Source organism: Aquila chrysaetos, chromosome Z (assembly GCF_900496995.4).
Source record: "Aquila chrysaetos chrysaetos chromosome Z, bAquChr1.4, whole genome shotgun sequence".
Lineage (NCBI taxonomy): Eukaryota > Metazoa > Chordata > Aves > Accipitriformes > Accipitridae > Aquila > Aquila chrysaetos.
Genome location: NC_044030.1, coordinates 38,899,244 through 38,923,005, shown reverse-complemented (window position 1 = coordinate 38,923,005; position 23,762 = coordinate 38,899,244). Strand labels below are relative to the sequence as shown.

General features: G+C 41.7%; 1 protein-coding gene across 5 annotated transcripts in view; it reads left to right on the top strand.

The window, feature by feature from the left end:
- The first annotated feature begins 2,122 nt into the window (after nucleotides 1–2,122).
- Nucleotides 2,123–23,762, top strand: part of SPIN1 (spindlin 1) — a 56,238-nt gene continuing 34,598 nt past the window's right edge. The window contains exons 1-2 of one of the 5 annotated variants that reach the window (XM_030003326.2): nucleotides 2,260–2,372; nucleotides 2,639–2,856. The gene's annotated coding sequence lies outside the window, so the exon portion shown is untranslated. Of the gene's footprint in view, nucleotides 2,145–2,259; nucleotides 2,373–2,585; nucleotides 2,857–3,714; nucleotides 4,103–23,762 lie in introns of those variants that run through there. The other 4 variants (XM_041120625.1, XM_030003329.2, XM_030003325.2 and 1 more) reach the window with 4 other exon arrangements.

The window sequence follows — 23,762 nt, the reverse complement described above, 5'->3', positions numbered from 1 at the left end:
TACAAGAAAGATGGGGACAGACTTTTTAGTATGGCCTGTTACAACAGGACAAGGAGTAATGGTTTTAAACTAAAAGAGGATAGATTCAGACTAGATATAAGGAAAGAATTCTTTATGGTGAGGGTGTGAAACACTAGAACAAGTTGCCCAGAGAGGTGGTAGATGCCCCATCGCTGGAAACATTCAAGGTCAGGTTGGATGGGGCTCTGAGCAACCTAATCTAGTTGAAGATGTTCCTGCTCGTTGCAGGGTGGTTGGACTAGATCCCTAGACTAAAGGTCCCCTCCAACCCAAACTATTCTATGATCCTATGATTCTTTTAATTTCAGGAAAATTCAACCAACGGTTGCTTATCTCAACAGCTGCCTTGTAGTAGTATCTCAGTGATATACATGTGTTGTGGATTTTATAACCCTGATTGGACAGTATAGCATTATTAAGTTGTACCCTCATCTTTACCAATCTTTATCCCCCATTTCATGCTTTCTCACTCTCTCTTTCCCTAATGCTTTCGGAAATATCTCTCTTTAGTTAATCACTCCTGTCCTACGTTTCTTTAAATTGTAAACGGACAATCCCCCTGATTCTGGGGAACCCCCTTGCCAGAGGAATTACTGGGGATACGGTCCCTCTTTGATGAAATTGAGAGTTGTGAAATTAACAAAGCGCTGACTAAAGATATGATTCTTTGTCCTCCTGTTTTGCCAGTAACGATTTTAAGAGAAACATGTATGCCTGTACATTCATGTTCCTGTTATTTTCTGTCAAAGACTCTGAATGTATGAATGACGTCATCCGTGAGTGTGAACTGGGTATTTGGATCTCACCCTGTGTATTTGCTACTGTTGAACTAAGAAATCCCGAATGTGTACCCATCCTTTGAACCAAATCCTCCTTTCCCCAAATCAATTTCATTTCTTGGACTCTGAATGTACACGGGGCTCTTAGCCACATGCAAAAGCCTACACATAACAGTAGTTTACAGCTCCCTTAATCAATGGAAGTTTGTCTTACGATGTTGTAACAGCAACAGTTGTATCATGTCACAATACACCTGCCAAGCTCTACTTCAAAGAAAGTAGCCATTTGATTTGTTAAGGCAGACCAGGCCTCAACTGTTCACCTGTTTTCATTGTTAAACAAATCACTTAATTTATCAGAGGAGAACATAATCTTACTTATTGATGTTTCCCATTTTGTTGTCAGTCTGAATCTATTCATGGCTTTTGAAAGTCTATGCTTGAATGATGTACCAAACTGATGGACTAGGATGTGATGACACTGTATCGTATTTTCATCAGAACGTCTACAGGTGATTTTACTTTTTTCTCTCCTATGATGCAGGGCTTACACACAGTTTCATCGGAAAATTTCTGGTATGGCTTACTGAATTTCCTCCTTGTGTTCAACTCCATCTCGATCGTGCATATTTCATTAATTAGAAAGCTCTCTCCATGACAAAGTTAAGATGCTTGCTGCTTCTCTTCTAGATGTCCTGAGATTTACCACTAGGGCTTCAGAAGATGACACTTATCTGTGGCCTGGCAATTGCTGAACAACTGTCTTGACTACTTGCAGGTTTTCCATCAACTGCCCTCTTGGGTATTGTCTGTCAGCCTACTGGAAGCCAAAAGCTGGGAGGACCCAGGACAGCCCATCGAGACTGTGTAAAGAACTTGTAACCAGTGCTTTTGTTCAGCTGGGATTTTTGAAGTGTTCCCCCCACCCCCTTTTTAGTTTCCCTGTTCCAAAGAAAACAAGAACAACATGTTTTTAAAGGAATCCTTTAAGTTCTGAAGGAACCACTCCTTCTCCATCCCAGTAATGTTGCCTCTCTCGTGACAAAAAGACAACGTAGTGCAAAATGCAGTCTTTTGCTTTTCTTTCAGCGATCACGCTGTACTCAGCACACCCAAGAGCCTCTATTACTTACAAGCACTTTGGCTAGTCAGCTGAAACGCTAGTCAGCCTTCAGGCACCTGCACACTCTCGGGCTCCTCTGTACAAACACGACCACCAACACTTCCCCAGATCACCTGAACACTGAGGGCGGGAAGATGACCAGGGACACCGCAGAAACCCGCTGGAAAATGCTGGGCACGACGAAAACCCGTGAGGCGGCCAGCCAGGGCCCCGGGCCACAGGTAGGCCGCGGCCCCAAGGCCTGCCCAGGGAGGAGCCGCTGCTGGTGAGCGGCACCGCCGCCACGGACCGCTGCGGCCCGCCCGTGAGGCGGCGCCGGGCGCGCTGCGGAGAGCGGGCGGGGCGGAGCGAGGGCCGCCCGCCGCCCCAGGGCCGGGGAGGCCGCGTTCCGAGGCGGCCCGGCAGCACGGCCGCCCGCCGGAGGGCTCCGGGAGGGGCCCGCGGCACCGGTGAGCAGCGAGCAAGGGGCGAAGCAGCGGCAGCAGAGCGGCGGCCAGCTGCCGCGGCGACGCAGGCGCGCTGGGATCGGCGACGGCGGGCGGGGCGGGGCGGGGCGGGCCGGGGGAGCGCTTCCTCCGCTCCTGTCGCAGTTTGGGAGGCGCAGTGCGCCTGCGCGCCACCGGGTGGGGGGGGGGGGGTAGCGGGGGGGGGGAGGAGGGCGGGGCCCGGCCCTGTGTTTTGAACGGCTCGATGCGGGTGGCTCACTATTTGGCAGGAAGGTGAGGAGGCCTCTATCCTGGCGGCGGAGCTCGCGTAGGGAGAGGGGGATCCAAATGTGGCAGAGGCGAGCAGGAGGCAGCGGCGGCGGAGGGGGGCAAACGAGACAAGGGGAGCGGCCGTCCCCGCTGCCGCCGCGGAGGAGCTGAGCGGCCTGGCAGCGCAGGGGGCTGCGGCTGCAGCGCCGGCACCCCCGGGCGCCCGTCCCGCCGGCAGGTGAGCGAACGGGGAAGGCGGGGGAGGGGAGGGGAGGCGAGGGCGGGGGGGGGGGGGGGGGAGCGCAGCCCGTCGCGCCGCCCTTGGCCTGGCCCGGCCCAGTACCGGGCAGAGCCGGAGGGAGTCGCTGTGGGGGGAGCCGGAGCCGGAGCTCGCAGCCCAGCCTCGCCTCGCCTCGCCTCCCCTCCCCTCCCCCGGGGCTGACATTATGTATCCACCCGCGGCGTCCCGGCCCCGTGCCCTCTCCTCCGCCGGGGTCCGCCGCCCGCGTCGGCGGCCCGCCCGGAAGCCGCGGGAGGCGGGCAGCAGCGGGGGCGGCGGGCTCGTGTCGCCGTCTCTGCCCTCCCTTCCCCCGCAGCGCCCCGGCTGCCTAGCAACCCCCACCCTTCCGGGCTCCGTGGGGGCTGCCGCCCTCCCCTGGCACGGACCCCGCTCCGCACGCACCCTCCGTCCCAGGCCGGAGGGGAGGGGTCGGGGCCGCCCGTCCCCCCGCCTTCCCCCTCTGCGGAGCTATTGTATGTGGGCTGGGGCCCGCCGAGGGGCTGCCGGCACAGAAGCCTCCCCTTCGATAGCGCACGCCGGGGGAGGCGGAGGCGCGGGGGGGGTGGGGGAAGCGTGCCCCAGCTGCCCCCCCCCCCCCAGCCCCCCCCCAGCCCCAGGCCTCGGGCAAGCGGGGCGAAGGGGGCGTGAGTGCGGTGGCTGCGGGGCCGGGCCGGGCCGCGGCAGCCGGCGGGGGAGCCGCCGCCCCGGGCTGGCAGCGGCATGGTTGCGGGCAGCGCTGGCGCGGTGTGAGGCGCCCCGAGCGCGCGCCCGTGTGAGGGCGAGTGTGCGTGTGTGTGTGTGTGTGTGTGCGCGAGTGTGTGCGCGCTCGGCTGGGGCTGCGCTGGGATCCTTTGTCTGCTGCTGCCGCTCTTCCCCTCCTCCCGCCCTCCCTTCCCTCTCTCTCCGTGCCTGCCTCTCCTCCCTCCTCGCCTTTCTCTCTCCCTCCCTTCGTTCCCCTCTCTCCCAGACTCCAAGCGCTGCTGCAGCTGCAGGTTTGTAAATACTGGACCAACACACACACAACATGGCTGACGCTCGCCCTGCTCCTCCACCAGGGTCTCCGCCTTCTCCCTCTGTCTCCGCCGCTTAGCCTTTCCTCCGTTTAGGCTTTTGTTTCTTTCCCCCTCCCCCCTCATCTCCCATCCAAAAAAAAAGAGGAAAAACAATTCACCCTCCTTATTGCGCGCATGGCGGGATTTCAAGGGTAAGGATCCTCGCTTTGGAAGCTTTCTCCTTTCGTTTTGCTGTTTACAACAAAATGAAACCTAAAATCAAAGGGGATTTGGGAACCTGGCAAGGCCTGGGGCGAGGGAGGAAGGGAGGGAGGGGGGAACTGGGTGAGCCCCGCTGCGAGAGGCTTGATTGGAATGTGCGTATCTTTTTCTTTTTTTGCGTGGGGGGAGGCTGATGCACCAAAGTGCTGGCAGAGATGAAATACTGTGTTACACTTGCCGAATGATCTAGGGCCGTTTCTTTCATTTCAGGACGTAGTTCGGTATAAGGTATCAACTCAGCACAGTCACATTAAAAAGACCTGAACTAGTTATGTCAGAATCGGCATTGTGTAGGTAAAAACCGTAGCATAGGCTTTTTGGATTTCTTTGCGTTCCCTGTATCTCCTTGTCAGTATCTTAAACAGCTCGCAAATCATGGGATACAGAACTGGAATTAACACTTGCCAGGTCTTTGTGTTGCTAGTTTTCTGTCACAGATTAATTTGCCCTTGTGATGACAATAGCACAAACCGAAGCATTTCCTTTTTACTAAAATGAGCGTTCCTGCTTTTCAGGTTCCTCTTTTTGTAAAAAAGGCATGGCATCGTGAACTTAAGTGAGCTCCCAAACTAAAACAAGACGGCATGCTTCTGACCTCTCCTAACACAAGGCAAATGCTCAGTTCAGTACCCCCCACCTCAGTTATTCAGAGCACCCCCTTCTGGCTTTGATGAATATGGCTTATTTTTTTGCTTGCTTATGACGTAAAACCAAAATAACGTTCGAAGGTAGTTTGTTGAGCATATCTAAAGTGATCTGCCGTGGAAGAGATTGATATGTAGGTTGTAACTTAAGGGTGAATGCTGAAGGTGCTAAGACATGATGGTTTATATTGCTTGCTAGACATGTTACTGTAATTTGTAGTAAATGTTTCATTTTTCAAAGATATTTAAAGACACAGTCTTTATTCAGTCATATACACATGGATAGCCATGGCTTCTGTTCGTATCTGAGCGCTGCCCGAAAGTAACGAATGTCCTAGCTCTGTCGTCTTTGTCTACTTTGCTTTGGAAGCTTCTAGTGGAGACGCGCTGGCATGGCATAATCATACTGCTTTTACCAAGATAGAAATAAGTACTACACTTCAATACTGGAATTATTGTATCTTAATACTTTTTTTTCCTGCTGCTTTTTCCATCCCCGTTAACAAGTGTTGATTAAACAGAGGTGAGGCGGAAACAATTTATAATGATGAGTTTACAACAATGTAAAATTTGAGTGGAGTCATCCAAGTTACAAGATCATTCTGGACTGTGTATCTATGTCATGGCTCCTGAGCCAGCTGTACTACTTCTAGATGGAAGAGTCCTAGCAAAAGTCTGTAACTTGGTGTTATCAGTAGATTCCTGCAGCAGTCAGTTGCTCTTTTTTTTTTTTTTTTTTACATTTAACAAGCTGAAGGCAATATTGGTAAAGCCACTGGAATAGTTCACCACTTGTAGCTAATTATTCATTCATTACAGTAGCCACCAAATTTTGAAATTACTGCTCTCTTAATAAAAGTGTGAAATGTGCTGAGGTATGCAGCTCCTCCCTCAGAATAGGCCTTTGGATACTTAAGCTGAGTCTTAGGCTGAAGAGCAAAATAAACAAAATAAAAATAGGCCATCTGCAACATGTCTGGTTAAATAATGGATCACTTAAAAATAGTCATGTTTGTTAACTCTGGTACATTGTAGTTTTGTTTCTAGAACTGAATTTGTAAAATTCAGCTCTGCTTCATTAGCTTTGTGAAGTTTCTTGTCTATAACATCTTTGCTACAGCTTGCAATTGTGTTCTTTTCTATGACACCTAGAAGATTTTTCTTTCTGTCTTGGTTGTGTTGATTTGGTCAAAAATCAATATTGTGGGTCTTCGTATCCCATGAGGAGCTGATCTAGTTGAAGAACTTGCCAAATATTTGTCTTTGGTACCACGAAGTGAAGACACTCCAGTGTTTTTGTCATTGTGGGTAATGCTAGGCTGTGTTTAACCAGGTTAAAAAACGGTACTAGTAAAATCTTCTTTTCCAAAACTGTTTACTTTTTCACATTGGGAAGTGAGACTGAGGAAAAAGAAGACTGCAAGAAATGCATGCAGTCTCGGTGATCAGCTTGAATACCTTTTCTATATTTTCTTGGTCTAAGTAATACTGTTCCATCGACTTATTACCCTGTATCTTTCCTTGGTATCTGTTGCGAAGCTGCACTCTGACATGTTCAGATCTGTAAACATCAAGCTGATGCAATAGCTGTTGTAAAGTGTTTTTTAATTAATGCATAATTTGCTTAATGTTTGACAAATGAAAGATTTTCAGTAAGAATCTATTTTCTGAAGAAACAGCTGCTTTTTTTTTTTTTTTTTTTTTTAAAGAATGAAGCCTATTGCTGTAAACTTCTTATGCTTTCATTTTGGTTTTCCTTGCCTCCTTTCCTTTCTTTCCGCAGGTATTAGAAAGACCAAACTTGGCTTCTTGGTGGTATGGCGTGAGAATGTGTTTTTGTAGATGGCTAAAACTGATTCAACAAAGCAATTTAAAAATCATCTTTCCAAAGCTGTTCACTGAAGTTGAACCAAGAGAGAGAATCACTACTATGGAAGGTTGTTTCCTGTTGTATGGTTAGATAGCTTGTTTCTCATAGCAGGCGTGAGAGAGGTGGTTGGGGGTTTGTTGTTTCTCTCATTTTCCTTCTTTTTCCTACTCTTCGGAGTTTGGTGGTTTTATGTTCGGAAGGTGGATGCTGATCTTTCTTGACACTGGTTTTCCTAATGAGTACTTTGTGTATATCAGGATGTGTCCCATTTGCTATCCAGATACTACCTAGATGTTGGCATACCACATGACTTAAAAGAATAGGGAACATGACCTTCCTTTTATAAATCTGCAGACTGCATCCATCTACATCTCTATGACATGGACAAGTGTAGTTGAAACAGTGTAGTTAACTGATTTGTATTTATCTATGAAAAGTTGATTCTAGAGACAAAGGGGCCTCCTCACTGATCCATTTCAAATGATGGTGAAATAATTTAATTCAGACTTACTGCTTTCACCATGTGGTGGTTGCATTTAACTTTCCGTTGTAGCGTGAAATGTGAATTTGCTGATGGCATGTGGAATTCAGGAGGTGAATTGATTTGGCTCTCAGGTTGTGGAGAATGGTTCTACAAATCCAGGTTACCTTTTTATGTTTCTTTTCTGTAATGTATGTTGTGAAACTGCTGTAAATCTATGCTATATGAGGTCTTGTTTGACTTGCTTACTTGGAAACTTTATTGACATTCTTCCACAAAATGCTGAAATATATAGAAATTGTTGTCATTACCTGTGGTGACTGTTAGCCTTAACTATTACCTAATCATATTCTAATCTTTGCAGTTATTGCAAGGTGGTTGAGATGTTGAAATATCTTCTGATGATTTTTTTGGAGATGTGCTTGCAGATTAAGAGTTACTGACAGTACTCTGTAAACACAAGTAGGTTTTTATAGTCTTTTTGATAAGACTATAAAGCTTATAAACCCCTAAGAGCTGATTAGCTCTTGGTTTGGTGGTTTGGGGGTTTTTTTGTTTGTTTGCTTGGTTGGTTGGTTTGGGCTTTTTTAATGTTACTGTTGAATGTTCCAATATGGTATTAGAGGTCTGCACCAACAAGTACTGGTGAGAGTAGATAGTTGTTTCAAGAGTAATTCTGTGGATTTCAGTGATTTAGTAAATGCTTAACTTATACAGAATGACTGCTGAACTTTAGACCTTCAATTCCATATGGTAGTTTGAACAAAATGGAATTTTACCATTTTAATTACTCCTTTTGTTGTTGTGTTTTCCATTAGTTTTCCAGTTCTCACATTGTTGAGTTACAGTGGCCTTGCATAGTGACAGCATTTTTATGATGGTGACCAACTCTTGAGTCCACTTGCCGTCTTTGAAGTCATCTCTTCATTTTCACTTCACCACTTCAGGCCTAGCTGTACACAGGTTTTGTTCTCTGACTGCATTGTAGCTGGTAGTCCCCTTCTAACAGTGCCAGCTACCTCAGCTGAAGGGCCCTGGGCTCAATCACTACAGCTGCCTTTCTTGACTGATTGGTGGTGTGTGGTAACCTAACTATTCTTAATGCTGGTTTCCAGAGTTGTTTTAGTGTCAAAGTGTTCTGGAGCCTGACTGGTGAAGTCTAAGACTGCTTTTATCTGCAAGTTTGCAAGTGTGTTAGAATTAAAGTGCTCCAATAAAATGTGTTGCTTTCCTTAAAGTCACTGGTGGATCTTCCATCCTTTTGTTTTCAGAGAGCCTTCCTGATGGTTCACAGGTAGTCTTGAATCCTGAGATCCCAGTCTTGGCAAAGTAACTATGTAACTTTGGGAGCAGCCTATTAAGATGAATGTTCCCTCTGAATGTGTGCCTCGGAGGCTTTTTTTTTCTTCTTCCTGTCCATTGTGTTGCTTTGTTTTCTCTTCTAGATTCCTGTTAAGAGCAAAACGATTAATGAATACAGGGAATGTTAAGATTACTATGCTAACTAGGTTGTAAAGTGTAACACTACCTGGCAACTTAACGTCCACCACTGATGCTGCTTGTTAGATTGATACTACTCTACCGACATGTGGCCAGTCATATATAAAATGAAAAAGGAACAAACTTGAATTTTTTGCCAGTAATGTTCTTTGACTTGTTCTAAAGCATAGTAAGCTGTTCTAGCTGGTCTATGCCATCATGCTGAGGTCTGTAAAATTTCACCTATGTAGACTTTAATTTGACTCCCTTTCAAAAAAAAAACCCTTTTTTTTCCCTGTGAGCTTGTATTAATCCAATTTAAATGTAAAAATGAACTTTGCTAGATCATAATCTCTTACCCTAGGTGGGTAAGAACTGAAAGATTTATTAGGTGTCAGACTTCTGGTCGGGTGTTTATTAAAATCAAATAATTATTTCTGTTGCAAAACTAATTTTCCTAATTTAGTATTTATATTTGCTGTGCAGAGTTCTTCCCTAGCATGCAGAACAAAGGTAGCTTAAGTCCAGCATATAATCTTGTGTTTGCTGTTGAGATGAAATATGGCAATTTCCAGCTTTCTAGATTTAATTGGTGTGACCTGAGTAGCATAGAAGAAGGCATGTTCTAGAATAGTTCCCTGGTGACATTTCTGTTAAGTTTTCTTGGTAACCTTTTCCAAATGCCTTGACAAACATAATGTCTGCTAAAATTTACTACAGTGCTTAGGCTTCTAGTATGCAAAGGCTAAGTACCTATCATATACTGGCCAGTATTGTGTCTGTTCTGTTCTTCTGCATGTCTGTAACTTATCTCTGGTCTTCAACTTGAACTGTAAAAATGTTTGCAGATTAGACTGTCTTTATTCAGTTTTCTAGGAATGATAAATCAAAATAATGCTTGGAGGATATAGGTCGTGTAACTCATAATTATACATGTCTGTATGATTCTGGGCAATTGCTTGCCTGTCCTGTTTCATAACTACATGTGTTTCAAGCAATGATCCGAACACCAAAGTGAAATCAGAATGGGAGCAAATATGTTGGAGATTAATTTAGTACTTCCTTCTCAAAACCTTCCAGTTGCAGTGAGCTTTATTAAATGGACATAATGGCTTTTTTCTTCATTAATCCCTGTCATGGTTTAGGCTGGGATAGAGTTAATTTTCTTTCTAGTAGCTGGCATAGTGTTATGTCTTGGATTTAGTATGAGAATAATGTTGCTATTGCACTGTTTTTAGTTGTTGCTAAGTAGTGTTTATACCAAGTCAGGGATTTTTCAGCTTCTCATGCCCAGCCAGCAAGAAGACTGGAGGGGCACAAGGAGTTGGGAGGGGACACAGCCAGGACAGCTCACCCAAAGTGGCCAAAGGAATGTTCCATATTATGTGTCATCATGCCCAGTATATAAACTGGGGGGAGTTGGCCTGGGGGGCAACTGCTTTGGAACTAACTGGGCATCGGTCAGCGAGTGGTGAGCAATTGCATTGTGCATCACTTGTTTTCTGTGGTCCAGTTATTTTATTATTATTTTCTTCCTTTTCTGATCACTTAAACTGTTATTATCTCAACCCACAAGTTTCACTTTTTTTTTTCCTGATTCTCTCCCCTACGAAGTGAGTGAGCAGCTATGTGGTGCTTAATTGCTGGCTGGGGTTAAACCATGACAATCCCCTTCAGAAGTTCTTTGTCTGAATGGTGAATGATAATATTAGTGGTTGTTTTGCAGTCAGTGGAACTGCAACATTGAGATATGATTGGCCAAAATCCATGCTCTGATGAGAGTATATTAAAAAAATAGCTTAACAGTAAATTCTGCCTTTCATGGGACTTCATAGAAATCTAACTCTTAAAGTACTTTTAGGGTTAAGGAATATGCAGGTGTTTGACATACTGGGAAACCACTGGTGGATACTTCGGATACTTGCATGGCATGGTCACCGATTCCCTCCCTCTCTGCTCCCCCCATCTTTAACAGAAACCATAAGCACCTTGCTACAGCAAATGCTTAACTCCAAAAGATGGAAATCTGCTCTTTGACAGAACTTTGCCTGTGGTTTGCTTTCGGGTCACAGCTGTTAGTAATTGCACATGGGTAAAGCAGCTCTATAAAAGATGACTTTAGGACAGAGCCAGCTGAGGATCTCACTAGTGTGCTGACATCCTCCTGGCCAGGGATGCTTGACTGTATAACACTGGCAGTCGCCTTAACTGCAATCATGAGTGTTACCTGTATCATCATTGCTCTTGTTACTATTAAGTTCATATATGCTTTTTTCAGTGAATATTTGAATAGAGTTAGATCTGTTAGATCTAATATAGCAAGCATTAGCGAGTATTTAGATGCTTAATAAAGCATACATATATTGGTAATTCTGATGTTTGATTGGTTTAATTCTCTTCCTCGTGGAGCCCAGTGGGTACTTTTCTTTTATCTCCTATTTTCAAACATCATTCTGTGCACATTGGTCTGGTATTGTACATATACCCACTTCAAACGGTTGGGTGGAAGTAAGGTGACCGGGCAGGAATCTGAGTATTGTTATCACCGGGATCTGTCCCTGACAGCCTGAACCTTTACCAACACATAACAGCTCAGGGCAGTCTGCTTATGACACATGATGGACATCATGTTGGTATGGGGAAGGAGTATTCACAGTGGCTGTCCTCAGGGTCATCTCTCCCTACTGGTGAAGGGAGGAAAAAGCTTCTCTAGGAGTGAATAAGGGTAGTGTGCTGGTTTTGGCTGGGATTCAGTTAATTTTCTTCATAGTAGCTGGTATGGGGCTAAGTTTTAGATTTGTGCTGGGAACTGTTGGTAACAGGAATGTTCTCGTTACAGCTGAGCAGTGCTTACACAGAGTCAAGACCTTTTCTGCCTCTTGCACCACCCCAGCAGCGAGTAGGCTGGGCGTGCACAAGAAGTTGGGAGGGGACACAGCTGGGACAGCTGACCCCAACTGACCAAAGGGGTATTCCAGACCATATGACACTGTGCTCAGCATATAAAGCTGGGGGAAGAAGAAGGAATGGGTGGTACTTGGAGTGATGGTGTTTTGTCTTCCCAAGTAACCATTACGTGTGATGGAGCCCTCCTTTCCTGGAGATGGCTGAACACCTGCCTGCTGATGGGAAGTGGTGAATGAATTCCTTGTTTTGCTTTGCTTGCATGTGCGGCTTTTGCTTTAACTATTAAACTGTCTCTATCTGAACCCACGAGTTTTCTCACTTTCACCCTTCTGATTCTCTCCCCCATCGCACCAGTGGGGGGAGTGAGTCAGCAGCTGTGTGGTGCTTAGTTGCTGGCTGGGGTTAAACCATGACAGATAGAAATCTCTTCTAGTCCCTAGACTGCAGGAGTACACCTCAGGTGAATTGCATCTCTCTGTCTGCTGCACCTCCATGTTGTCAATAAAAGCATACTTCATTGTTAGGTGTCAGCCATAAGACAGTGAGGGCAAGCAGACTCTCTTCAGGTTCATGTGCTCTCCTAACTGTTCAAGGTGGGGGGAGATTCACTCCTACCCTCAGTTATACCTGTGTGTATACCTGTGGCTTGTATGGAGAGACATGAGACAAATATGTGTTATTTCATATCACTAGGGACATGTGGCTGAATTAATAGTGGATGAAAAGTACATTTTCCAGTAGTAATATCTTGCTGTGACCTTGTTGGGGAACCAGGGCTGAAGGAAGCATTTGCATTACAGATAGTTTTAGGCTAGATGCTTGGAAGGACGGAATTTATAGGGATTCATATGAGGTGAGGTTTTTGCTTTGTTTTTCCCCATATGTATAAAATTAATTGAAGCAGGATAGGGTGGGCGGACACTTTGCTGTGAATAAACATCCTAGTTTTCAGTTATACTTAGGCCTCTAACCACATTTCTAGGAGACTTTATGTTTGGGCAGGGGTGGCACAAGGTTAAATATGAAGCAGGGATCAGCATAAAAGGCAGAGGTGTGGTTGTCTGTTCTTGTGTGTGCTCTGTTTATCTGTAGGACAGATGTCTAGAAAGCCTCACCTGCTTTTATGAGGAAGGATATCCTGCCTGCTGAGATCCTGTTTTCATTGGAAGATATTTTACTTTTTTTCTTTTTGAATTTCTATTTCTCCCCTCCTCTGCTCCTCAGTTGAGTAGACTCAACCTTCTTTCAAGTACTACAGGACAATTTAGTCCTCTCTGCAAATAAATATGTGCGTTTCCAAAAGAAAAAAAGGGATGTGTGTTTTTGGGGGGGGATTGTTGTTGTTATTACCAATACCTAGATTTATGCAAAATCTCAGGAAATACAATTAAATGTTTATGTTAGTGAATCTAGTTCAGGTCAGATATAAAGCTTTCTGGAGAGAAAATTAGATTATGAAGCTAAAAAGAGAAAAGTATACCTCTACCTGTTGCTGCTGCTGAAGGTTCTCAGTCTGAAGTCCTATCTTGATTAACTTACTTTCTCATTTCGTTTCCATTTGTGCTGCATGCATGGTGAAGTAATTTCAAAGCAGGGGTTTTGATCAGAGCTTGTTGTCAAAGTCTTAAGAGGAAAGCATGTCTGCTGTGGGACAAGCACGGTATGGTAGGAAACAAGGATTCCAAGGTGGTCCTTATTCTTGACTTCCTTCTTGCCATCATTTCGTCACCTTTGTGCTACTACAGAACAAGAGGCATTCACTGTTTTAAGGCAGCAGTTTCTGAGCAAATATTGTCATATACTCAAACTCATTCAGGTGTTCTTTTAAAAGTACATTTTTCACAGTCCAGTAAATAACCTTTCCAGAGTAACTTGAAACAGTTCTTCATCCTCTTAAGTACTTCAGGATCTTCTAATTAGTTTCATGAGTATGCAGATGCCATACCAGTTTCAGAACTAGTACTTTGTGCATTTTTCTTCCATGTTTTAAAAAGCACCAGCAGTATGAGGCTTGGTCTATTCTGGTGTTTCCACTGCTTTTAGGGAAAGTCACTGGTTTCACAGCTTTATTTTTCTCTCCCTGTTGTCCTGCTCCCCCCCAACTTTTGCAGGATGTGTGGTTTTTCCACCAAAAATCTGAAAGACCTGTGCGTAAGCAAAGAAAATACCATGTAATGTCACAATGCCAATGATTCTCATTTTTTTAATAGAAAAAAAGTCCTGTGATCAGCAGTTTAATAAATTATCATTGTCCTTGCTGATGAATCCAGTGTTGACTGCAGTATTTAAATTATTAATATTGCAAATCTCTGATATTTTTTCTCTACAGCTATACTACTCTTCTGTAAGTAACAACTTTTCTTCTAAAGTACTAGTCTTTCATTGATCCTCCAAATTTATGAAAAACAGTGTAGTTAGCTGTAGCCAGAGCTTGTAATACAATGCTGAATTTTGTTTTCAGTGTCTTGCTGTTACTGTGTATTACAACTTTGACATCTGTTGTAGCTATTCACCATTTAAAGTTGATCTGTTTAAGCTGAGATTTTTATTAACATTGTAGGCAGTAAGTGTATGCAATTGGTCTGGAAAAACGAAGATCAGATTATTGGTTAGTAGCCATGGCAAGAGACTTGCCATTCTTAACAGCAAATGCTCTCACTTCAGTGATTTGTGTTTGTAGTGTAAACAGTTACTTGAATGCATTTCTATGAGAACAGCTTTAATCTAAGCAAAAAATGGCCCAGGGTGAAGAAAATAGGCAAGACAAATTCAGTTCATGACTGGTTGCTCAGCTTTTTCAAGATGCAGATTAAAGGCAAGAGATCATTTTCCCCAAGTCCTTTTTTCAGGTTTTTTTTCCTGGATCATTGCAAAGATAGGATGAAAATTACAGGTGATTTAAATTGCCTAATCATGTCTATAAGCTTTTTCTTAAAATCAGGTGTGTAGAGAGAAAATTACTTGTCCATTTTCTTGTGACTAGAAGAGGCCTTAGTTTACCCAGTAACTTCACTGTAATTCTTCCCCCTACTCCCAGCTGATTTGAGAGAACTCCATTTTTATCAGAGTAGAGGCAGTCAGTATTTTTGTCCAACAGAGAACCAAGTCAATACCCCTGATTCATTAAACGCTGTTGACTATGATTGTAGTTACTGTGTTGTTGATCATAGGAGAAGTTTAGGCATGTGTCTCAAATCCATGAATAAATGGGCTCATAGTACAGCTTGTCATGGTTTTGGTTGGATGCAGACCTAATGTGGATAACTGAATTTTCTAACCTGGTCCCTCTTAAGTATTTTGTGGCCCTGCTTTTGGTTTTTTTAGGTGCTGAATTACTACTTACTTGTAATATCCTTATTGGTTGCTTAGGCTGAGGTTCATAACAATTAAATTTTGACTATCTAATTAAAGCTGTGATTCATAACTTGTCCTAATAAGAATTTTGAATGCTCATGTATTTTGTCTGCTTTTAAAACTGGTAGGTAGTTGTTATAGCTCAAGCCTTAAGTACTGATGTATAACTATTTGGCTTACTTTCCCCCCACACTGTTTTTGGTGTCTTCTGGCCCTCTCCCTCAAATTGGTGGCCTGCCACTGCTTATCTTGAAGACAAATGGTGATTATGTCATGAGTAAGTTGTAAAACAGCTGTAGAAATTGGATGTAAACGGTAAGAATCAATGATCGTTAAAGCATGAACTGTCACCTCTGAATGGAGGAAACAAAAGATGTTTTTTACTGTGGGCCTTCATGAATAAAGTTATAGAAGCCTGCTGCATTAGAGAGAAAAAAAAATGTTTCAAGTATGTCAGCAAAATATTTGCTTTTGCAAAACTAACTGATGTCACATTTTTAAGCTTGGCTTAGGAAAATATTTTAATTATGCTTATTTTCAATTTAGTGTTGCAGTGGCATCTTCTCAGTGTACTAGGCTCTAAAGTCTCAGAACACATATCCAAGAATAATTTGTTTCTTACAACGCATAGAGTACTGGTGAGCTAAAAAGCTTGAAAGTGGTCTGTCAAATGGCAGATTTTTTTTCCTCTTCCTCTTCAAAATATATGAATGGAAACTTACATTCCCTCAATGTTGGAAGGGGTGTGTAGCAGCGTTACTAGCCTGGATTGTTGAGAACTGGCTCTTGTACACTTAAAAAGTCACTTAGAAAGATCAGCCAGACTCCTAAAGAGACGTGAACACGTGAGTTTGACATGTCATGATTAATTAACCTAACAGACTTAGCTAAGTGCCGTAACTTAGCACTCCGTTACCTTCTAACAGCCCGGTTAGGTATGTTTGCCCTGGCCTTGCTCTTCCAGAATGTTTGGGTGATCCTTTTGACTTCGGAACAATGTTTCTCAGACTAACACAACAGCAATTAAACCTAGTCCTCAAACAAAGGCTGATGACATAAGTATCCCCTATGAGGAGACACTTAAGCAGAGAACAGAAAAATGTCTTTTTGAAATAGACACTTCCCTTTCTAGTTCCCAGAGACCCGTCTATGTAACTGTTACCAAACTAAACTGAGTAAACTCACTTAAAATTATAATAAATTATTTGGGTCAAGTCCATCTGTAAGAGCATGAGTAAGGACAAAATACTTGCATTATAAAATTTAAAAGTTCACTTGCATTTACCATAGAATGGTAGCAAGTATACGACTTGTCCAGTAATAAGGTGCTGCTGTCGTATCCTGGGCAGTGGTTATTTTTGTGCTTATGGTTTTTGGACTCACAGGAAGAGGAGGATGGCTACCAATCCATAAGGAGAAGCTGAACTGCTTCATATTTGCCGTGATGCAAAAGTGTGCAACTTAAGGCAATTACACCGACCTGTGACAACTTGTTACCCTGGTGTCTGTGCATGTTCTTGCCCTGTGGTTAAATGCAAGGTAATTTGCAGTGGACTGAACAACTAGGAGTGAGTTAAAATTTACCTTTGGATAAACGGATGCAGGGAAAGCTCTTCTGGCTTTGAATAAATACTAGATCTCTTCAATATTTTTTTTTTTTTAATAAAAGCATCCTGTAAGATTTCTTTAAGCATGGAGGGTTGTGCGTTTATTAAATGATCAATCAGTAAGTTGGAACATACACAAGGTTTAGTCAGCAAGTAGTTTTGCATTGCCTGTAAGAGCAATTATGTGGATGCTTTAAAAAGTCATTGTGCTTCAGAGTCCTGGATATATTGTGTAAAGTCACAGGAAGAATTGTAGCAATGTGGTGAAAAGAAATGAAATCATATCTTAGTATTACTGAGTAAGTGATAAACTTTACCACTGTTTTTAAAGCTGTTTGGCTAAACTCTCATAGCTGTTTATGATGGTTCTATAGCAGAAGGACAGAAGAATACTGAAATTGAACTATGCCTTCTGTTGGCATAGGCAAATCATTCCATAATATTTGAAAGAGTTTGTGCTTATTGGTGCCGCTTGAGGGAAGAGTAGATTAGACCTCTAAAACAACGCTTTAAAAATGTTCTATGCCTGTGTCTCTATTGTTGTAGTACTAAAGGTGTGCATAATATTGCAGTAATGGACAATTTCTCCCCCCCCCCCCCCCCCCCCCCCCCCCCCAATTAGTTTTGCTGTGCTGAAGAATGACTGAAAGGTTTGTGTATAGATAAATGTTTCACTTTTTCTTCTCAGCTGTTGGAAAGGAAGTAGACTGGAAACTTTTTTTTATTTAAAAACCTGTACATGAATTAACGTGGAACTTAAAATTTTTTGTTGACAAGCACATTCTGTTTTTTTAATGAAGCTGTTGCAAGCTTATTTGGCACTAGGCAATTCTATTATTCCTTCTTTAGCTTGATTTCTATTCAGTAGAACAGCCAGCGTGGGTGTTTTTAATACCAAATTTCAGATTAAATTTTTTTGATTCTTGTGTTCAATTTTTGAAATATATTTCTGGGCTAATATGGGAAACAAGGAATTTTTCAAAGGGCAAGCATGTGGCAAATTGTCACTGAGTCCCTTAGCCAACTATTACTGAATCTGGTTGTGACATTGCTGAGGTGAGCGGCAGATCAAATAAGAAACTATTACATTTAAATCAGTTTAATTTTAGACAAATGCATAATACCTAGCTTTACTTTTGATAAGCCCTAAAAAACAGTCTAAACCTGCAAGGCTTCCTGGAATACATCTTTGAAGAACTTAACTTTCTTTTGTTTTCTGGGTTATTTATTTATGTATTCTTAAAGTGGCGGGCATATGGTTGTCTTTTATCCTGAAACCTGGAGGGAATTTCAGAAAGCTAATTTTATTCAGTGTGAGACTAAACTTCAAGCCTGTAATTGAAAAGAGCTTTTTTTTTTTCTTACTGCATTCTGGATATGGCATGTGTATGTCATTTCCCACTCCCAACCCCTTTTACCTCAGGAATTTCGTTTTCTTTAATTATTCTGTCTCTTTGGTTTTGTCAGTGCTTTTTTTTGCCTGTACGTGTTGGTGACTAGCTCTTTTCCCTTTCAGGCAAAATCCTATGCCTACAGTTAATTGTAACCATCAGCTGATGTATTGATAGCTTGTCTGGTTTAGTGAACATGTAGCGTTATTACTGTCACTTACTTCTAATCAGCCCATATGACTTGAGGTTTAGCATTTAACGATTAGTGCTCTTTGGATGTAAATTCCATAACCACTGATGTACGATAGTGGGTTATAGGCCTTTCCTGGCCTTTTTTCTTTCACTGAAGAACTCCCAGAATAGAACAGCACATAATTAAACATATAATGAAGAAGGCTTTGATCAGAGGTTCCCAAACTGTTACCATTTGCTTCAAACACCCAAACAATGGGAGAAGCCTTGATCTGTGACCTACTGAGCTGGACCAGCCAAGATGATCATCTCTTGCAGGCACACCTGTCTGTTCGTCAAGGGAAGATCAAGAACTTTAAAAACCTCTGGACAAAGGTGAGCTAAATCCTACACAACAGTACTGGTCTGAATGATGTATCCACTAAAGGTACTTCTTGCTCCCTTTTATATGAAAAACAAAGGATGCAAAATAGATAAAGCGTAATAAAAGTACACCTTTCTTCTGATAAAAGCAAAGTTAGTCATCCTCTTTGTCCATCTTTTTTTAATTCCACAAATGGAAGAACAGCTATATTTGCTAGCAGAGGGGGAAGAGGAGTCAGTTTTGTGTATCTGCACTTCCAGTTCTATTGCAAACATCACTCAGGTTATCATGTACATGCAGGTGTGACAGAGGCTGCATGGTATGCAAGTTCCTAAAGTTCAGAGAACTGTATTAATTTGCTGGTTATACCCAACACAAAACTAAGTATAAAAGTATTTTTTGTATTTCTTTCACCTCAGTGACTTCTATTCATGGTACATAAATAAGGCTGCAAGTTGAAAGATTGTTGTGGAGCTGTGCTAGAATATTTTGTGGACAATTAAATATTCACAAATTTTACTGAAGCATAATATTTCTGGTTATTTCCACAGTTTTCTGCCATGCCAAAGAATGATTCTTTCTCCTGTTAGTTCAGAGTTCTTCTCTGAACAGTTTAACAGCAGCATCAGTCACTAATGGGCTAGAATGATGCAAATTGGTCTACAATTATTTTATAGGGATTTCTTACTTTCTGTTGAGCTTACATTAGCTTCAAGTAACTGCCAATCTTTACCACTCTTCAGGAAACAGACTTAAAAAATTGATAGTGAATTGTTCCACATCTTGGGTTGTTCGGTCATTAGAACTAATAAGCCACATTTCATTGCTGGTTGTCTGAGGGTTGAGAGGTGTCCAGTCAATTCCTGTTACTAAAAGCTTGTGAGGGCAAAACAGAGGAGTTCTTGCTGTTGAAGTTCATTGGGTTAATCTTCTTTGTCTGTGTTCATGGTGCAGGTATTGAGGTCTACTTATGGATGCTTGTAATATGTGGTGAGTTTTCAGGTGTTTGTGTATACTAGATTGCCCATCTGGAAATTTGTCATTACCTTATTATTTACTCACATTTTTAAAGAAGTTATGTATTTTTGCTCCATAAGTATCTGTAACAATGGTTATAAGAGCTTTTGTGAATTTTAAGAAAGAAAATGTGTGATTTCTTAGAATAGAATTGTTTTTCTTAAATACAGTTTTATGAGGGAATAGTATCAGAACAGAGGTTGATTTCATCAATCAGCTAGCTGCCTTCAGATGAAAATGTCACTTAACCTACTTATGGAAGCTGTAAATATAAGAAATAAATTGTAGGTGCGCACTGAGAGGTAGTTTTTGTTAGGCAGGTTAGTTTCTTCAGCTCTAGAAGATGCTTGTAGGTATAACTTGTTACATGGTCTCCTAGGGAGTTCTGATAAACTGTGCTTGGTGTGTGCTTGAATTAGTGTTCATTCAAGTTCCATTAGTGATTTGAAAGATAAAATGGAAGCATGCTTACAAAATCTGAGAGGAGAATTTTAGGCAGTATACTTTAAGAGTAAAAATGGAAGATATAGGAGAACAGTAGTTAGAAAACACAAGACTTGGAAAATATGCTTTAGCTATAATCAGTTTAACCTACTATCAACGAAACAGCTTAAAACAGATGATCAATTTGAGGACTTTAAGGCCTACTTCTCTAAGATGCTGTTTTATTATACACAGTCAAGGGAGGGGGAAAGCACTTATTACCTGTCTTTGAAGCCTTCAGCATACAGAATAAATCAGGAGTAGTTGGAAAAGCTATAGATGAATAATGTCTACAACTTTAGGAAAACTGTTGCTTTGGTTTTGTATGAGTTGGTAATGATTTTTTTTAAAAACTAGTAAATGCTGATAAAACTCATACAACTTGAGAGTTCAGTTTAGTGGGGGGGTGGTTTGTTGGGGGGGGCATTTTTTTTAATGGTGTGGGGTTATATGGATCATGTTGTCTACTGTTGAGGGGGAAAAAAATGTTGTTCTTCCATTGTTTTCCAAAAAAGTTAGAATAATGTTTTTCTTAAGCCATCTGAAGAGAATTGTACAGTGTGGTAAATTCATCTTGCTTTGAGGGCCAGGATTATCATACTCTAGTTGACTGGACTACCTACATATTAGTGGAATTAAGTGTTAAGGCTTGTAACAGAAGAAATAAAATACACCAACTTGTCAGTGAAGTTGTAATTTAGTTGCCAATGTCCTGGGGAATTAAGGGAAGACAAAGCAGAAAGGTTTCTTTTCAACCAAATCTTTCTCTTACAGCAGAGGCATTAGCTCAATCCCCAACTCTACCAGTGCAGAAAAGCATTGCTTTGTAATACTTTCCACAGAAACAAGATCACTTTAAGTCACACTCTCTTGCCTTTTCCTGTTTAGCAGAGGAACTTGATTCCAGCTTTACAGGTGGACAGATGTTAAGTGTAATATAAATGGAGAGTTTTAAAATACATGCTGGCATAAGCTGGGTGTTAAAACAGGTGATCTGGAGAACCTTTTGCTGTTGACACTTGAACCTAGAAAAGTTAGCTTTTGTTTTAGAGGACTAGCAAGACCCGGCCTTATGTATGACTATTTTGTAGGGAGGTGCAAATCATATGCATAAGGCTGAATTACAATGATTTTTCATTAAAAAAAAAAAAAGAATCAACAATGTAATGCATTGCTAGTAGAACTAGCTACCATGAGGAGTACTTGTGCTTCTGAGGGCTTTCTAGAAACAGCTATATTTGTAGAGAAGCTCAAGATGGATTTTGCAATACTTAGATCCTATTAAAAACAGCGCGAGGGGGGAAATGCTGAGTTGCTGAAAAATTGGGTCAAGTGTTCAGTGCATCGTTCACAGCTGGAATATTTGGCCTCTAAAAGGATATTGACAATGCCTGAAGCATTTCTAATACCAGCAGGTTTTGTTGTCACAGGTTGCATGCTATGTGGAGTAGAAAAAGTCATGTCTTAATTGTAATAAAAGATACTATTGGAAGTAAGAAGACTATAAATGAGAACTGTTCCTGCTCTGAAAACTTCTTCAGCTGTAGAAAACAGGGAAAAAACTCCTGTTTAGTTAGTAGTCATATACTTACATATGTATTCTGTTTCAACAAAGCAATGAATAGTAAGCAGGTAAGAAAGAACAGTATTACATGATTGCCTGCTGTCCCCTGCGTACGTGGTCCCCTGCGTACATGGAACAGTAATGGATTTCCTGTAGATCTACAGCTGATAGCCTTAATTATTTTGCTGACTTCAACAATAAAATAGGAAAACTTTTTGCTCTTTAGAAATGTTGGTTATCTTACTCATTCTGCATACCTCAAGATTGTCCCTTGCTTAATGTATGCAAAGTGTTTATCTGTCATATGTGATAATCGTATTTTGGGTTCAGCTATAGTAGGTAAAGCTCTTTCTGGGTTTAGAGCTGTTCTACCTTTTAAACCCATAATGCGAAGGGCTCACTTGAATTAACCAGACTAGTTCTTTCTCTTGCTGTACACAGTTGTGTACAGATGGATACATGTGCTTGAAATTCATTCTGACCAGTGCTTGTCTTCATTAGCTGTCTTCATTAGCTGTATTCCTAATTTTTTCCTCCTGAACAGTGAGGAAAATCAACTATTTTCAGTAGCATATTCACTCATAAAGGGAGAAAGGCTGGTGAAATTAGGGCTAGCAAAGTGTTTGGCAGGACTTTGCTGCTTAACAGTATTAACTGATTTTGGTCGATTTGCAGAATGTGATAAAATTACTTATTTTAAACTGGAGGGAAGCTTAAAAACCAGTTCCAAATCCTGTGCTGCGTCTTTTGTTCTTAAAGTTGTGGCTAGTAATATAAGATCAAGTGTATGCGCTGTTGTGTTTTATGTATTGTAAAGGAAAATACTGATCTCATTTAAAGTACAAATGCAATAGTTTGGATAGCTTAACTAATATTTTTAAAACATTTTGTCTTTTAAATATAAAATAAGAAACTGCAGTGTCCTTGCTTATATGTGCCCTGCGTTTTGCTGTTGGCTGGCTAAAACTGTTGAGTACTTAAGTGAAAATTATTTATGACTTGACTTGTCAAATATCAGTTAAAGTTTTCTGACAAACGTGGTTCATTACTGAAGATTCAGTACTTCACTGCAATGAGTGTTTGTGAACTAAGAGCTGCCAATATGTTAGAAAGCATATTCACCTTTAGACTTTCATTATGGTAGTAGCCAATGAACTCAATTTCTGCTATAAGCTTTTTATTAATTTGGATGGCCTAATGAATTTAATTGTAAATGAGAGGTCATTGGGTGAAAGGTGGAAAAGGACCACTGGTTCTAAAACTTTGTGGAGAAACATCTGTCCTCTAATAAAATGATGGAAAGGACAGTGTGTAGGAGCTGGTCAGAATACTTTGGTGTAAGATCAGGGATTAAAAGTGGTTTCCTTTTATTCCATTTTGGACTGGTGGAATGATAGTGTGGTTGGGAATTGTTTCTAAAGAAGGCATTTAAGAATTCTGTGGTACTCGGGGACTGTGGTTTTGTGAGTCTGCCCATGGTTCTGTTTATGCTGGAAGCTACTACGTTCAAATTTGGGAGGGCTTGTTTGCAATTGGTTTTGACTGCCTGAGATCAGCCATTGAGACTTGTATCTCATATTCTGGATGTATGCTTTAAGCTCTTTGGAGTGAACTTCTAATAAAACTTCAATCAAAATTGCTTAGTTGTCTTCATTATGATGTAATTAGGAAAAATAGTTTTATTTTTTCAGCAGAAAGGAACTGTAGCCTTCTTGATCCAATACGTTGACCTTTAGATCAGAGAGGTGAAACTGAAGTGTATGAAGAGTATCTGTATCTTTGATAAGGACATAGCATTTTTTTACTTAAACTAGTGAACTGCTAGTGAATTGCTAATGAAGAACTTCAACTCTGAACAAATAAGCACTGGGCAATTTGTTCCGTGCACACTTAGCAAAGACCCCCTGGGGTTTGGCAGCAGAGCTACTTAAGTCCCAGTGTTATGTTTTCTTTTCCAACATTGTGTGGGCTGGATAGGATGGCAACCGTAATTCGGTAGCATGTTGTTTGTTGTGCTGCTGAAGGTGACCAGTGAGACTTTTTCTGTTTGTATTCTGTGTTCTGCTTTATGCTTTTTTTAAAAAGGTTTTGTTATTGACTGAAATGCAGAGTTTTTCAGAGGTGTTGGCTAAAAGTTTTATTTGTGACAAGTAGCCCTCAATGAGAAACCAGAAACCACGGAGAAGTGTGTGCTGCAGCTAGTTTTGCAAACAGGCTAGGACTGAAAAAAATGCTGC